The sequence below is a fragment of the Arachis stenosperma genome, chromosome 10, assembly GCF_014773155.1.
Source record: "Arachis stenosperma cultivar V10309 chromosome 10, arast.V10309.gnm1.PFL2, whole genome shotgun sequence".
NCBI classification, from domain to species: domain Eukaryota; kingdom Viridiplantae; phylum Streptophyta; class Magnoliopsida; order Fabales; family Fabaceae; genus Arachis; species Arachis stenosperma.
In genome coordinates this window covers 60,817,628-60,836,025 of record NC_080386.1, presented here as the reverse complement: position 1 = coordinate 60,836,025, position 18,398 = coordinate 60,817,628, and the positions used below count along the sequence as shown (strand labels likewise).

General features: G+C 40.5%; 1 non-coding gene across 1 annotated transcript; it reads right to left on the bottom strand.

Moving 5' to 3' along the window:
- Nucleotides 1–15,089: 15,089 nt before the first annotated feature.
- On the bottom strand, nt 15,090–15,197 carry LOC130959731 (small nucleolar RNA R71). Its single transcript, XR_009078798.1, has one exon. It is a non-coding gene; the product is annotated as a small nucleolar RNA R71 (small nucleolar RNA).
- Between the last annotated feature and the right edge of the window lie 3,201 nt (nt 15,198–18,398).

Here is an 18,398-nt window from a genome sequence, read left to right as displayed (position 1 = left end):
TAGGACTGCCTGGATGAGTTTCCAACATAATTAGCTTGCTCCCAGTCATATTCTTCTTCTGTGCTATTTCCTTCTTGAGTGGGTGGCTGAGTATTAATTGCTGCAACCTGAGTTTTCTCCATCTGCTTGGTGAGAGTTATCAATTGATTAGTGATTAATTTGTTCTGGGCTAACAGAGCATCTACCTGACTTAACTCCATCACTCCCCTCTTGGAATTCCTATCTGATGCATAGAAGTACTCATTGTTTGCCACTGTTTCTATGATGTCTATGGCCTCCTCAATGGTCTTCTTGGTATTGAAAGATCCTCCTAATGAGTGATCCAAGGCCTTCTTTCCCTCTTGAGACAGGTCTTCATAGAAGATGCGTAGTTGAACCCACTCATTAAACATGTCAGTGGGGGCACCTACTCCTTAATTCCTTGTACCTCTCCCAGGCTTCATAGAGAGTTTTCCTATCTAACAACCTGAAGGTTTGCACCTCAGTCCTCAACTTGATGATCCTAAGGAAGGTAGAATTTTGTTAAGAATTTGTTCACCACATCCTCCCAGTTGGTAAGACTCTCCTTAGGAAAGGATTCAAGCCACTTGTAGGCCTTGTCCCTAAGAGAGAAGGGGAACAATATCAATCAGTATATGTCAGGATAAACACCATTGGTCTTCACAGTGTCGCAGATTCTTAAGAATGTGGATAGATGCTGGTTGGGGTCCTCTTGAGCACTCCCCCCAAATTGACAATTATTTTGAACAAGGTTGATCAATTGTTTCAACTCAAAGTTGTTAGCATGTACTGTGGGTGTGAAGATACTGCTCACACAATTCCCAGAGTTGGGATTGATGAAAGAGCCTAGAACTCTTCTTACTGGTTTAGCATGGTTACCAGCACCCTCTCCATTATGATTATGCACAACTTCTTCCATTGTCACGTCTAGATCTTCTTCTACCTCTTCTTCACCAACTACTCTTTTATCTCTTGCTTCTCTCCTTAGCCTAAGGAAGGTTCTCTCAGGTTCAGTATCAAAGGAGGTTGATGCTCCTCTCCTCCCTCCTGGCATACACAAATAGCAACACAAGAGAGCAAGATGAAAGAAATCACTCTATGAAAGAGTGGAGTTAGAGTTACTTGGTGCAATTTATCAAATAGTTAGTGGATTAGAAGTTATTTAGATGTGTATATAATGAAAAGTAAGAAAAATTGCTGGAAATTAAAGTGAAACAATTAAAGTTAGAGTGGTTAGCAAAAATGAAAAGAAATAGCTCAATCTAGGTATCACTTGACTTAATCGTTGTCAATGCAAAATCAATCCCCGGCAATGGTGCCATAAACTTGATACATTGAATCTTTGCATCTCACAATAATTCACTCGGCAAGTATACCGATGCGTCCTCAAGTAAAACTAACAATAGAGTGAGGTCGAATCCCACAGAGATTGATTGATTGATCAATTTGAGTCAAGTGGATAATCTAGTTGAACTAAGCATAATTGAGTATTGATTGCAAAAAATGTAAATGGTGGAAAACATAAATGACAAGAAATGTAAATGATGGAAAGGTAAACTACGAAATTAAATTGCAAGAATGTAAATTCGTGGAATGTAATTGACAAGAAATTAAATGGGAATGGGGTGTAGAACATAAAAGTAAATAGAATATAAGAATGGGGAGATAAGTGATGGCGGAAAATTTAATCCGCACAAACTATCGACAAGTATATCGGGTCGCATCAAGTAGTAAACTCACAAGAGTGAGATCAATCCCATAGGGATTGATGGATCAAGCAATTTTAGTTGGGTGATTTATCTAGTCAAGCGAATATTGATGAATTGAGTGAAATTTGATTAACAGAATATAAATTGCAAGGAATCTAAAGTGCAGAATGTAAATTGCTTGAAAGGTAACTAACAGGAAACTTAAATAACTGAAACTTAAAGAGCAAGAAATTAAAAGAGCTGAATCTTAAATTATAAGAAATATAAATGACTGGAATCTTAGATTGTAAGAAAGTGAAAATGCAGAATCTAAATGGCAATGAGACTTAAATTGCATGAATTATAAAGGGAATTAAGTGCTGGGAATCAAAACAGCAGTGAACAATTTCAATTGAAGTGAATTCAGAGTGATCTAAATTGAAAAAATTCAAAGAAAATGATTCATTAGGGATTGGAGATATCATAATCCATCATGAATCAAATGGGTCTCAACTCCTTTGTCAATCATATGAGTAGATCTATGGCAGATTGAAATTGATTTGATCCCAATTCCTTGGCAATCCAATCTCTTTAATCACAATCAATCTTGCCAATTCCCTGATCTAATTGTAATGAGAAGAGTTAGAGCACATTCTCTTATCCATAAGCCACCCAAATTCTCAAAACCACAATTCCTCCCGAATGGTGTTGGTTAAGAGAATTGTGAAGGATAGAGCTCCAATTCTAATGCAAGTGATTTCCATTCTGAGGTGCACACAAGCATTTAGTTGAATTAAACCCCCTTCTAAAGTGCATAATCCACAATCAAAACAGAAGTTATCCTATAGCTTCCCAAGCGGATTGAGGAGAAGAAAAATTTCATTGATTCATTATGATTACAATAGAGCTCCTCCCCCTAATGAAATTGGGGTTTAGTTTATCATTGCTCAATTAAAACAAAAAATAGAAGAAAAACCAGAAAAGTGCAGTAAAGGAAATACAAAAGAAAATGAGTGCAAAGTTTCCCAACTAGGGTCCGTAACTCCTAGCCTTCTAGATCCTCTTTCTAAATCAAATTCTTTGCTATTTATACACTTTCTTCTTTCAATTCTTCAAGTCTTTGGATTGGGATTCTGGCCTCTGTTGAAGTAAGATAGAGTAGCTCTTAGTGACATTGAAGAGGGACGTTGAAGAGGGACGTTTGGCAATTAACGTTCATGATCTTCATGGGTGCTCAATCGTACTAGAGTTGGTGTTAACGTTGGTGATCAATGTTTGTAAGAAAATGTTGAGTCAAACGTTTCTTTTGAAAAAGGATTTGGGAATTTCCACCAACGCTTGACTCAACGTTGGTGCACCAACATTTTTCCATCCACGTGTGCGCATCGCCCACGCGTACGCGTCAAAACAGCATTTTGCGCATGCGCGTTGCTCAAGCGTTTGTTAGACTGGCTAAAAGTTGCTCCCACACGTATACATCATAGACGCATATGCATCACAACAAGATTTTCAACTCCAAAAATTGAGATCTCATCGAGGACGTTGGAGGCAACGTTTGCACACCAACGTTCTCTTGGTCACGCGTACGCGTCGCCCACGCATACACGTCAAACTGGATTTTTTCCATTTTGCTTGTGCGCGTAGCTCATGCGTACGTGAGAATTCCACTTCCACGCATACACATCATCGACGCGTATGCGTCACACTAAAATTTTCCAGCTCCAAAAATGAAAGATATCGAAGAGGTTGGAGGTAACGTTGGTTCACCAACGTTGGCACCCAAATTGCAAGAACGTTGCTAGAAACATTGGTGAGCCAACTTTGGCAACCAACGTTGCTTTACCCCTTTTCCTTTAACGTTTGTGGTAACGTGGGTGAGCCAACTTTGGCCACCGATGTTACTTCCTCTGCTTCTTCCTTGCTTCTCTTCACCTATCATCAACCAACCACATGCATCAAAGCCTTAACAAAATCACAAGATTTTGCATCATTCATGATAATCAAATAAATCTTGCATAAATCTCATGAAAATGCACCAATTTAACCATTTTTTATTGAAGTAATAGCTTACGTGAGTAAGGGTCGATCCCACGGAGATTGTCAGCTTGAAGCAATCTATGGTTATCTTGTAAACCTTTTTCAGAAGATTAATAATGAAAAGAGTTTTGTTTTAAGAAGTAAAAGAACATGAAATGAATAATACTTGTTATGTAGTAATGGAGAACAGGTTGAGGTTTTGGAGATGCTCTGTCTTCTAAATCTCTGCTTTCCTACTATTGTCTTCTTCACGCACTCAAGGCTCCTTCCATGGCAAGCTGTATGTTGGTGGATCACTGTTGTCAATGGCTACCATCCGTCCTCTCAGTGAAAATGGTCCAACTATGGGTTCCATTGGGCTAATCATCTGTCGTTTCTCACTCGTGCTGGAATAGGATTTATTGATCCTTTTGCACACTGTCACTGCACCCAACATTTGTGAGTTTGAAGCTCGTCACAGTTACCCCTTCCCAAATCCTACTCAGAATACCACAGTCAAGGTTTAGATTTTTTGGATCTCAAGAGTGCTGCCAATTGATTCTAGCTTATACCACGAAGACTCTGGTTTCACGGATTTGAACGCTCTGTTATCAGGAGAGGCAATCAAACTCGTGAACTAGGAACCTAAGAGATACACACTCAATCTAAGGTAGAACGAAAGTGGTTGTCAGGCACACGTTCATAAGTTGAGAATGGTGATGAGTGTCATGGATCATCACATTCATCATGTTGAAGTGCGAATGAATATCTTAGTATTGAAACAAGCGTGATTGAATAGAAAACATAAATAATTGCATTAATCCATCGAGACACAGCAGAGCTCCTTATGGGGTTTAGAGACTCATGCCGTAGAAGATACAAATTCAGATGTAAAATGTCATGAGGTACAAAATGAATCTCTAAAAGTAGTTTTTATACTAAACTAGTAACCTAGGTTTACAGAAAATGAGTAAACTAAGATAGATAGTGCAGAAATCCACTTCTGGGGCCCACTTGGTGTGTGTTTGGGTTGAGCATTAAAGCTTTCACGTGCATAGGCTATTTCTGGCATTAAACGCCAGCTTTGGTGCCAGTTTGGGCGTTTAATTCCAACTTTTATGCCAGTTCTGGCATTAAAAGCTGGTGTTTAAATGCCAGTTTGCGCTATCAAATCTCGGGCAAAGTATGGACTATTATACATTGCTGGATAGTCCAAGATATCTACTTTCCAACGCAATTGAGAGCGTGCCAATTGGGCTTCTTTAGCTCCAAAAAAATCCATTTCGCGTGCAGGAGGGTCAGAATCCAACACGATCTGCAGTCCTTTTTCAGCCTCTGAATCAAATTTTTGCTCAGGTCCCTCAATTTCAGCCAGAAAATACCTGAAATCATAGAAAAACACACAAACTCATAGTAAAGTCCAGAAATGTGATTTTTACATGAAAACTAATAAAAATATACTATAAAGTAACTAAAGCATACTAAAAACTACATGAAAATACCACCAAAAAGCGTATAAAATATCCGTTCATCACAACACCAAACTTAAACTATTGGTTGTCCTCAAGCAACTAGATAAATAAAATAGGATAGAAAGAAAACAAAGAGGTAATACATCTCAAAGTTTTAAGTGAAGCTCAGATTCTAATTAGATGAGCGGGGCTAGTAGCTTTTTGCTCCTGAATAGTTTTGGCATCTCAATTTATCCTTTGAAGCTCAAAATGATTGGCATCTATAGGTACTCAGAATTCAGATAGTGTTATTGATTCTCTTAGTTTAATATGTTGATTCTTGAACACAGCTACTTTATGAGTCTTGGCTGTGACCCCAAGCATTTTGTTTTCCAGTAATACTGCAGGATACATAAATGCCACAGACACATAACTGGGTGAAACTTTCAGATTGTGACTCAGGTTTGCTAGAGTCCCCAGTTAGAGGTGCCTGATAAACCACTATTTTATAGTTTATATTGTGTTTAATTGTGTGGTTTTGTCTTGATCCTTACCCACTTATTCATCAATTTAGCATGCATTTAGATTTCCTTCCTGAATTTATTACATGTTTGAAAATTGCTTCCTAGAGACTTTAATTATTTAATTTTAATTCTCCTTTATTCCATTCGATGCCGTAATCTGTGTGTCAAGTGTTTCAGGCTTTATAGGGCATGAATGAGACGGAGATTATAGAGGAAGCTAGCAAAAATGGAAGGAACACAAGAATTTGAGGAGATAACCAGCGAAAAGTGACGCGGTCGCATGGCTCACGCGACCGCGCGAAGGAGCGCAAATCGCAGTGACGCGGCCACATGGCTTGCGCGGCCGCGCGGATTGGAAAGCACAAGCAACGCGGTAACGTGGACGACGCGAACGCGTGAAGAGGAAAAGTGCAAGCGACGCGTCCGCATGGACGACGCGATCGCGTGACATGCGCAATCTGCATAATCTGCAGAATCCGAAACCAGCGATTTTGGACCCTATTTCGACCCAGTTTTCGGCCCGGAATAGCAGACTAGAGTCAGAGAATATGCAGAAACAACAGAGACACATTCATTGAGTAATTTTAAATCTAGTTTTTCACTCTCTTAGGTTTTTCTCTCTAGTTTTTAGAATTTTAATTTTTAATTGGTCTTAGCATTGGAGCATTGAGAAGAGTTATTTCCTCATCAAGACTTCATCATTCTAGTTTGTTCTCTTAACTTGGTTTTATTCTTCCATGTTCTTTGTTATGTTCAATTTTGTCATTCAGATACTTTTATGATTAATTAATGCAAGGATTATTTCTTTTTAATTTAATTTCAATTCCAATAATCATGTCTTCTTTTAATTCCCTTTCATGTGCCATGGATTCTTTATTTACAATGCGTGAGTAGTTTCATTACTTGATGGGGAGTTGATTAAAAGGAACTCTTGAGTTGGAAGGATTGAAGGAAAAATTTGTAATTAGGTAAAATGTTGGATTGCTATCCTGTCACCGACGCCAATCCCTTTGAACTAAGTGGGTTGCAACTTGTGAACAGATATGGCATTCCCACTTGTTTGACTTTCCCTTACCTAGTAAGGGATAACCAAACAGAACAATGGTGCACGAAATTGTGATCACTACACAACTTTGCACAACTAACCAGCAAGTGCACTGGGTCGTCCAAGTAATACCTTACGTGAGTAAGGGTCGATCCCACGGAGATTGTTGGTATGAAGCAAGCAATGGTCACCTTGTAAATCTCAGTCAGGCAGACTCAAATGGGTATAGATGATGAATAAAACATAAAGATAAAGATAGAGATACTTATGTATATCATTGGTGAGAGCTTCAGATAAGCGTATGAAGATGCTTTCCCTTCCGTCTCTCTGCTTTCCTACTGTCTTCATCCAATTCTTCTTACTCCTTTCCATGGCAAGCTTATGCAAGGGTTTCACCGTTGTCAGTGGCTACCTCCCATCCTCTCATTGGAAATGTTCAACGCACCCTGTCACGGCACGGCTATCCATCTGTCGGTTCTCAATCAGGCCGGAATAGAATCCAGTGATTCTTTTGCGTCTGTCACTAACGCCCCGCCTTCAGGAGTTTGAAGCACGTCACAGTCATTCAATCATTGAATCCTACTCAGAATACCACAGACAAGGTTAGACCTTCCGGATTCTCTTGAATGCCGCCATCAGTTCTTGCCTATACCACGAAGACTCTGATCTCACGGAATGGCTGGCTCGTTTGTCAGGCGAGCACTCGGTTGTCAGGTGATCAACCATGCATCGTGTTATCAGGAATCCAAGAGATATTCACTAGAGCCTCGTATGCTTGTAGAACAAGAGTGGTTGTCAGTCACTTTGTTCATGAGTGAGAATGATGATGAGTGTCACGGATCATCACATTCATCAAGTTGAAGAACAAGTGATATCTTAGACAAAGAATAAGCGGAATTGAATAGAAGAACAATAGTAATTGCATTAATACTCGAGGTACAGCAGAGCTCCACACCTTAATCTATGGTGTGTAGAAACTCCACCGTTGAAAATACATAAGAACAAGAGTGATCATTGGCTTCGGTCCCAAAGAGGGCACCAGAAGAACCAAGATGAAAATACAATAGTCAAAGGTCCTACTTAAAGGGAACTAATAGCTTAAGAATTACAAAGATGAGTAAATGTCATAAAAATCCACTTCCGGGCCCACTTGGTGTGTGCTTGGGCTGAGCAATGAAGCATTTTTCGTGTAGATACTCTTCTTGGAGTTAAACGCCAGCTTTTATGCCAGTTTGGGCGTTTAACTCCCATTTAGGTGCCAGTTCCGGCGTTTAACGCTGGGAATTCTGAGGGTGACTTTGAACGCCAGTTTGGGCCATCAAATCTTGAGCAAAGTATGAACTATCATATATTGCTGGAAAGCCCAGAATGTCTACTTTCCAAAGCCGTTGAGAGCGCGCCAATTGGGCTTCTGTAGCTCCAGAAAATCCACTTCGAGTGCAGGGAGGTCAGAATCCAACAGCATATGCAGTCCTTTTCAGTCTCTGAATCAGATTTTTGCTAAGGTCCCTCAATTTCAGCCAGAAAATACCTGAAATCACAGAAAAACACACAAACTCATAGTAAAGTCCAGAAAAGTGAATTTTAACTAAAAAATAATAAAAATATACTAAAAACTAACTAGATCATACTAAAAACATACTAAAAACAATGCCAAAAAGCGTACAAATTATCCGCTCATCACAACACCAAACTTAAGTTGTTGCTTGTCCCCAAGCAACTGAAAATCAAATAAGATAAAAAGAAGAGAATATGCAATGAATTCCAAAAACATCTATGAATATCAGTATTAATTAGATGAGCGGGGCTTTTAGCTTTTTGCCTCTGAACAGTTTTGGCATCTCACTCTATCCTTTGAAATTCAGAATGATTGGCTTCTTTAGGAACTCAGAATCCAGATAGTGTTATTGATTCTCCTAGTTAAGTATGATGATTCTTGAACACAGTTATTTATTGAGTCTTGGCCGTGGCCCAAAGCACTCTGTCTTCCAGTATTACCACCGGATACATACATGCCACAGACACATAATTGGGTGAACCTTTTCAGATTGTGACTCAGCTTTGCTAAAGTCCCCAATTAGAGGTGTCCAGGGTTCTTAAGCACACTCTTTTTGCCTTGGATCACAGCTTTATTTCTTTCTTTTTCTTTCTTTTTTTTTTCTTTTTTTTTTCTTTTTTTTCGTTTTTTTTTTTGTATTCACTGCTTTTTCTTGCTTCAAGAATCATTTTTATGATTTTTCAGATCCTCAGTAACATGTCTCCTTTTTCATCATTCTTTCAAGAGCCAACATTCATGAACCACAAATTCAAAAGACATATGCACTGTTTAAGCATACATTCAGAGAACAAAAGTATTGCCACCACATCAAAATAATTAATCTGTTATAAAATTCAAAATTCATGCAATTCTTCTCTTTTTCAATTAAGAACATGGTTTATTTAAGAAAGGTGATGGATTCATAGGACATTCATAACTTTAAGGCATAGAAACTTAGATACTAATGATCACAAGACACAAACATAGATAAACATAAGCACTAAAATTCGAAAAATAGAAAAACAAAGAACAAGGAGATTAAAGAACGGGTCCACCTTAGTGATGGCGGCTTGTTCTTCCTCTTGAAGGTCTTATGGAGTGCTTGAGCTCCTCAATGTCTCTTCCTTGTCTTTGTTGCTCCTCTCTCATGATTCTTTGATCTTCTCTAATTTCATGGAGGAGAATGGAGTGTTCTTGGTGCTCCACCCTTAGTTGTCCCATGTTGGAACTCAATTCTCTTAGGGAGGTGTTAATTTGCTCCCAATAGTCTTGTGGAGGAAAGTGCATCCCTTGAGGCATCTCAGGGATCTCATGATGAGAGGGGTCTCTTGTTTGCTCCATCCTTTTCTTAGTGATGGGCTTGTCCTCATCAATAAGGATGTCTCCTTCTATGTCCACTCCAACTGAATAACAGAGGTGACAAATGAGATGAGGAAAGGCTAACCTTGCCAAGGTAGAGGACTTGTCCGCCACCTTATAGAGTTCTTGGGCTATAACCTCATGAACTTCTACTTCTTCTCCAATCATGATGCTATGAATCATGATGGCCCGGTCTAGAGTAACTTCGGACCGGTTGCTAGTGGGAATGATTGAGCGTTGGATAAACTCCAACCATCCTCTAGCCACGGGCTTGAGGTCATGCCTTCTCAATTGAACCGGCTTCCCTCTTGAATCTCTCTTCCATTGGGCGCCCTCTTCACAAATGTCAGTGAGGACTTGGTCCAACCTTTGATCAAAGTTGACCCTTCTTGTGTAAGGATGTTCATCGCCTTGCATCATAGGCAAGTTGAATGCCAACCTTACATTTTCCGGACTAAAATCCAAGTATTTCCCCCGAACCATAGTAAGCCAATTCTTTGGATCCGGGTTCACACTTTGATCATGGTTCTTGGTGATCCATGCATTGGCATAGAACTCTTGAACCATTAAGATTCCGACTTGTTGAATGGGGTTGGTAAGAACTTCCCAACCTCTTCTTCGGATCTCATGTCGGATCTCCGGATATTCACTCTTTTTGAGTGAAAAAGGGACCTCGGGGATCACCTTCTTCAAGGCCACAACTTCATAGAAGTGGTCTTGATGCACCCTTGAGATGAATCTTTCCATCTCCTATGACTCGGAGGTGGAAGCTTTTGCCTTCCCTTTCCTCTTTCTGGAGGTTTCTCCGGCCTTGGATGCCATAAATGGTTATGGAAAAACAAAAAGCAATGCTTTTACCACACCAAACTTAAAAGGTTTGCTCGTCCTCGAGCAAAAGAAGAAAGAAGAGAGTAGAAGAAGAAGAAATGAGGAAGAAGGGAATGGCTTTGTGTTCGGCCAAAGAGGTGTTTAGGTTGTGTGAAAATGAAGGGGTGAAGAAGGGTTTATATAGGAGAGGGGAGGGGTAGGGTTCGGCCATTTATGGGTGGGTTTGGGAGGGAAAGTGGTTTGAATTTGAAAGGTGAGGTAGGTAGGGTTTTGTGAAGGATGGATATGAGTGGTGAAGAGAAAGATGGGATTTGATAGGTGAAGGGTTTTTGGGGAAGAGGTATTGAGGTGATTGGTGAATGGGTGAAGAAGATGAGAGAGTGGTGGGTTGGTGGGGATCCTGTGGGGTCCACAGATCCTGAGGTGTCAAGGAAAAGTCATCCCTGCACCAAATGGCATGCAAAAACACGGTTTGTGCCAAATCTGGCGTTAAACGCCGGGCTGGTGCCCATTTCTGGCGTTTAACGCCAGGTTCTTGCCCTTTTCTGGCGTTTAACGCCAGTCTGGTGCCTCTTTCTGGCATTAAAAGCCCAGAATGGTGCCAGACTGGGCGTTAAACGCCCAACTGCTAGCCTTACTGGCGTTTAAACGCCAGTAGGTTCTTCCTCCAGGGTGTGCTGTTTTTCTTCCTGTTTTTCATTCTGTTTTTGCTTTTTCAATTGATTTTGTGACTTCTTATGATCATCAACCTAAAAAAAACATAAAATAACAAAAGAAAATAGATAAAATATAACATTGGGTTGCCTCCCAACAAGCGCTTCTTTAATGTCAGTAGCTTGACAGAGGGCTCTCATGGAGCCTCACAGATACTCAGAGCAATGTTGGAACCTCCCAACACCAAACTTAGAGTTTGACTGTGGGGGCTCTGCTTGACTCTGATTTGAGAGAAGCTCTTCATGCTTCCTCTCTGATGAGCGGATAATTTGTACGCTTTTTGGCATTGTTTTTAGTATGTTTTTAGTAGTTTGAGTTGAGTTTTTAGTATATCTTTATTAGTTTTTAATTAAAATTCACTTTTCTGGACTTTACTATGAGTTTGTGTGTTTTTCTGTGATTTCAGGTATTTTCTGGCTGAAATTGAGGGACCTGAGCAAAAATCTGATCCAGAGACTGAAAAGGACTGCAGATGCTGTTGGATTCTGACCTCCCTGCACTCGAAGAGGATTTTCTGGAGCTACAGAAACCCAATTGGCGCGCTCTCAACGGCGTTGGAAAGTAGACATCCTGTGCTTTCCAGAAATATATAATAGTCCATACTTTGCCCAAGATTTGATGGCCCAAACCGGCTTTCAAAGTCACCCTCAGAATTCCCAGCGTTAAACGCCGGAACTGGCACCTAAATGGGAGTTAAACGCCCAAACTGGCATAAAAGCTGGCGTTTAACCCCAAGAAGAGTCTCTACACGAAAAATGCTTCATTGCTCAGCCCAAGCACACACCAAGTGGGCCCGGAAGTGGATTTTTATGTCATTTACTCATCTCTGTACACCCTAGGCTACTAGTTCTTTATATATAGGACCTTTTACTATTGTCTTTTCATCATCAGATCTTTGAATCTTTTGATCACTTTAGATCTCTAGATCATCTTTGGACGTCTTGTTCTTTGATTATTGGGAGGCTGGCCTCACGGCCATGCGTAGACCTTGTTCTTATGTATTTTCAACGGTGGAGTTTCTACACACCATAGATTAAGGTGTGGAGCTCTGCTGTACCTCGAGTATTAATGCAATTACTATTGTTCTTCTATTCAATTCCGCTTGTTCTTTGTCCAAGATATCACTTGTTCTTCAACTTGATGAATGTGATGATCCGTGACACTCATCATCATTCTCACTCATGAACAAAGTGACTGACAACCACTCTTGTTCTACAAGCATTCGAGGCTCTTGTGAATATCTCTTGGATTCCTGATACACGATGCATGATTGATCGCCTGACAACCGAGTGCTCGCCTGACAAACGAGCCAGCCATTCCGTGAGATCAGAGTCTTCGTGGTATAGGCAAGAACTGATGGCGGCATTCAAGAGAATCCGGAAGGTCTAACCTTGTCTGTGGTATTCTGAGTAGGATTCAATGATTGAATGACTGTGACGTGCTTCAAACTCCTGAAGGCGGGGCGTTAGTGATAGACGCAAAAGAATCACTGGATTCTATTCCGGCCTGATTGAGAACCGACAGATGGATAGCCGTGCCGTGACAGGGTGCGTTGAACATTTCCAATGAGAGGATGGGAGGTAGCCACTGACAACGGTGAAACCCTTGCATAAGCTTGCCATGGAAAGGAGTAAGAAGGATTGGATGAAGACAGTAGGAAAGCAGAGAGACGGAAGGGAAAGCATCTTCATACGCTTATCTGAAGCTCTCACCAATGATATACATAAGTATCTCTATCTTTATCTTTATGTTTTATTCATTATCTATACCCATTTGAGTCTGCCTGACTAAGATTTACAAGGTGACCATAGCTTGCTTCATACCAACAATCTCCGTGGGATCGACCCTTACTCACGTAAGGTATTACTTGGACGACCCAGTGCACTTGCTGGTTAGTTATGCAAAGTTGTGTAGAGATCACAATTTCGCGCACCAAGTTTTTGGCGCCGTTGCCGGGGATTGTTCTGAGTATGGACAACTGACGGTTCATCTTGTTGCTTAGATTAGGTATTTTTCTTCAGAGTTCTTGAGAATAAATTCTAGTGTTTCATGATGATCTGTTGAAGTCTGGCTGGCTGAGAAGCCATGTCTAATCTAATTGGACCGAGGTTTCAACCTATCATCACAAGAGCTTGTTGATTCCTATCAATCTTGCTATTGGATCAATGATCTGCTAAGGCTTGGCTGGCCATTGGCCATGTCTAGTGTTTTGGACCGAAGCTTTCTTTGAAAGCTTGGCTGGCTGTGAAGCCATGTCTAATTCCTGGACCGGAGTCTTAGACTAACATTGCAATGATTCCTGGAATTCAAATTAGGAATTCTGAAACCTTTATTTTCTATTTTCATATAATTTTTGAAAAATCCAAAAAAAATTATAAAAATCATAAAAACCAAAAATATTTTATGTTTCTTGTTTGAGTCTAGTGTCTGATTTTAAGTTTGGTGTCTTGCATGCATTGTTTATTTGATCTTGGTTCTATTTTCAAGTCAATAGTACAGGGAACTGAAGATTCAGAACATGCAGCAGAGGAATTACACAGAAAAAGCTGGGCGTTCAAAACGGCCAGTGAAGAAGGACAGACTGGCGTTTAAACACCAGCCAGGGTACCTGGTTGGGCGTTTAACGCCCAAAAAGGTAGTGCATTGGGCGTTAAATGCCAGAATGTGCACCATTCTGGGCGTTTAACGCCAGGATGGCACAAGGGGGAGAATTTTGTTTTCAAAATCAATTTTTTTCAAGTTTTCAAAGTTTTTCAAAATCAAATCTTTTTCAAATCAAATCTTTTCAATCAAATGTTTTCAAAATCAATTTCTTTCCTTTTTCAAAGATACTTACTAACAATTAATGATTTGATTGAACATTTTAAGTATGTTACCTTTTCTGTTGAGAAAGGTTTAATGTTTGAATCATATCTTTTCGTGTTAGGCAAGTCATTAATTTTTAAAATCAAATCTTTTTAAAATTGTTTTCAAATCATATCTTTTCAATCATATCTTTTAAAAGCATAATTTTTTATCATATCTTTTTAATCACATCTTTTTCAAAACAGTTTTTAATCATATCTTTTTGATTTCTAATTTCAAAATCTTTTTCAAAAATCACTTGATTTCTTTCCCACTCTTGATTTTCGAAAATTAATTAAAAATTTTTTTAAAATGTTTTCAAAATATTTCACTTGATTTTCGAAAATTTCTTCCTCTCTTTCCCACATCCTTCTATTTATGGAGTACCACTCCTTCTCAATGCACAAATTCGAACTCTATCTAATTAAGTTCGAATTCTCTACTTCTTCCTTCTATTTTTCTGTTCCTCTGACACCTCAAGGAATCTCTATACTGTGACATAGAGGATTCCACACTTTCTTGTTCTCTTCTCTTTCATATGAGCAGGAACAAAGACAAAGGCATTCTTGTTGAAGCTTACCCTGAACCTGAAAGGACCTTGAAGCGAAAGCTAAGAGAAGCTAAGGCACAATTCTCTGTAGAGGACCTAACCGAATTCTTCAAAGAAGAAGAAACCATGGCAGCCGAAAACAACAACAACAACAACAACAATGCAAGGAAGGTGCTGGGTGACTTTACTGCACCTACTCCTGATTTCTATGGGAGAAGCATCTCTATCCCTGCCATTAGAGCAAACAACTTTGAGCTTAAGCCTCAATTAGTTTCTCTAATGCAACAGAATTGCAAGTTCCATGGACTTCCATTGGAAGATCCTCATCAGTTCTTAGCTGAATTCTTGCAAATCTGTGACACTGTCAAGACTAATGGGGTTGACCCTGAGGTCTACAGACTATGCTATTCCCTTTTGCTGTAAGAGACAGAGCTAGGACATGGTTGGACTCACAACCTAAAGAAAGCCTGGACTCATGGAAAAAGCTAGTCAATGCCTTCTTGGCAAAGTTCTTTCCACCTCAAAAATTGAGTAAGCTTAGAGTGGAAGTCCAAACCTTCAGACAGAAGGATGGAGAATCCCTCTATGAAGCTTGGGAAAGATACAAACAATTGATTAGAAAATGTCCTTCTGACATGCTTTCTGAATGGAGCATCATAGGTATTTTCTATGATGGTCTCTTTGAACTATCCAAGATATCTTTGGATAGCTCTGCTGGAGGATCTCTTCATCTGAAGAAGACGCCTATAGAAGCTCAAGAGCTAATTGAAATGGTTGCAAATAACCAATTCATGTACACTTCTGAAAGGAATCCTGTGAACAATGGGACAAGTCAGAAGAAAGGAGTTCTTGAGATTGATACTCTGAATGCCATTCTGGCTCAGAACAAAATATTGACTCAACAAGTCAACTTGATTTCTCAAAGTCTGTCTGGAATGCAAAATGCACCAAACAGTACTAAGGATGCTTCATCTGAAGAAGAAGCTTATGATCCTGAGAATTCTTCAATGGAAAATGTGAATTACCTAGGAGAACCCTATGGAAACACCTATAATTCTTCATGGAGAAATCACCCAAATTTCTCATGGAAGAATCAAGAGAGACCTCAACATGGTTTCAATAACAATAATGGTGGAAGAAACAGGTTTAGCAATGGCAAGCCTTTTCCATCATCTTCTCAGCAACAGACAGAGAATTCTAAGCAGAACACCTCTGACTTAGCAACCATGGTCTCTGATCTAATCAAAACCACTCAAAGTTTCATGACTGAAACAAGGTCCTCCATTAGGAATTTGGAGGCACAAGTGGGACAGCTGAGCAAGAAAGTTACTGAACTCCCTCCTAGTACTCTTCCAAGCAATACAGAAGAAAATCCAAAAGGAGAGTGCAAGGCCATCAACATGGCCGAATTTGGAGAGGAGGGAGAGGAAGTGAACGCCACTGAGGGAGACCTCAATGGGCGTGCACTAGCCTCCAATGAGTTCCCTAATGAGGAACCATGGGAATCTGAGGCTCAAAATGAGACCATAGAGATTCCATTGGACTTACTTCTGCCTTTCAGGAGCTCTGATGAGTATTCTTCCTCTGAAGAGGATGAGTATGTCACTGAAGAGCAAGTTGCTAAATACCTTGGAGCAATCATGAAGCTAAATGACAAGTTATTTGGAAATGAGACTTGGGAGGACGAACCTCCTTTGCTCACCAAGGAACTGGATGACTTGTCTAGGCAAAAATTACCTCAAAAGAGACAAGATCCTGGGAAGTTTTCCATACCTTGCACCATAGGCACCATGACCTTCAAGAAGGCTCTGTGTGACTTAGGGTCAAGTGTAAACCTCATGCCTCTCTCTGTAATGGAGAAGCTAGGGATCTTTGAGGTACAAGCTGCAAGAATCTCACTAGAGATGGCAGACAACTCAAGAAAATAAGCTTATGGACTTGTAGAGGATGTTTTGGTGAAGATTGAAGACCATTACATCCCTGCTGATTTCATAGTCCTAGAGACTGGGAAGTGCATGGATGAAACCATCATCCTTGGCAGACCCTACCTAGCCACAACAAAGGCTGTGATTGATGTTGATGGAGGTGAACTGATCATTCAAGTGAATGAAGAATCCTTTGTGTTTAAGGCTCAAGGATACCCCTCTGTCACCATAGAGAGGAAGCATGAAGAGCTTCTCTCAAATCAGAGTCAAGCAGAGCCCCCACAGTCAAACTCTAAGTTTGGTGTTGAACCCCCACATTCAAACTCTAAGTTTGGTGTTGGGAGGTTCCAACATTGCTCTGAGAAAATGTGAGGCTCCATGAGAGCCCACTGTCAAGCTACTGACATTAAAGAAGCGCTTGTTGGGAGGCAACCCAATGATATATTTCATCTATTTTCTTTTGTTATTTTATGTTTCTTGTAGGTTGATGATCATAAGAAGTCACAAAATCAATTGAAAAAGCAAAAACAGAATGAAAAATAGGAAGAAAAACAGCACACCCTGGAGGAAGAACCTACTGGCATTTAAACGCCAGTAAGGCTAGCAGTTGGGCGTTTAACGCCCAGTCTGGCACCATTCTGGGCGTTTAACGCCAGAAAGGGGCACCAGACTGGCGTTAAACGCCAGGCAAGGGCAAGAACCTGGCGTTAAACGCCAGAAATGGGCACCAGCCCGGCGTTTAACGCCAGATTTGGCACAAAACGTGTTTTTGCATGCCATTTGGTGCAGGGATGACTTTTCCTTGACACCTCAGGATCTGTGGACCCCACAGGATCCCCACCAACCCACCACTCTCTCATCTTCTTCACCCATTCACCAATCACCTCAATACCTCTTCCCCAAAAACCCTTCACCTATCAAATCCCATCTTTCTCTTCACCACTCACATCCATCCTTCATAAAACCCCACCTACCTCACCATTCAAATTCAAACCACTTTCCCACCCAAACCCACCCATAATGGCCGAACCATAAGCCCCCCTCTTCTATATAAACCCTTCTTCACCCCTTCATTTTCACACAACCTAAACACCACTTCTCCCCCTCTTTGGCCGAACACAAAGCCATTCCCTTCTTCCTCATTTCTTCTTCTTCTACTCTCTTCTTTCTTCTTTTGCTCGAGGACGAGCAAACCTTTTAAGTTTGGTGTGGTAAAAGCATTGCTTTTTGTTTTTCCATAACCATTTATGGCATCCAAGGCCGGAGAAACCTCTAGAAAGAGGAAAGGGAAGGCAAAAGCTTCCACCTCCGAGTCATGGGAGATGGAGAGATTCATCTCAAGGGTGCATCAAGACCACTTCTATGAAGTTATGGCCTTGAAGAAGGTGATCCCTGAGGTCCCTTTTTCACTCAAAAAGAGTGAATATCCGGAGATCCGACATGAGATTAGAAGAAGAGGTTGGGAAGTTCTCACCAACCCCATTCAACAAGTCAGAATCTTAATGGTTCAAGAGTTCTATGCCAATGCATGGATCACCAAGAACCATGATCAAAGTGTGAACCCGGATCCAAAGAATTGGCTTACTATGGTTCGGGGGAAATACTTGGATTTTAGTCCGGAAAATGTAAGGTTGGCATTCAACTTGCCCATGATGCAAGGAGATGAACATCCTTACACAAGAAGGGTCAACTTTGATCAAAGGTTGGACCAAGTCTTCACTGACATCTGTGAAGAGGGCGCCCAATGGAAGAGAGATTCAAGAGGGAAGCCGGTTCAATTAAGAAGGCATGACCTCAAACCCGTGGCTAGAGGATGGTTGGAGTTTATCCAACGCTCAATTATTCCCACTAGCAACCGGTCCGAAGTTACTCTAGACCGGGCCATCATGATTCATAGCATCATGATTGGAGAAGAAG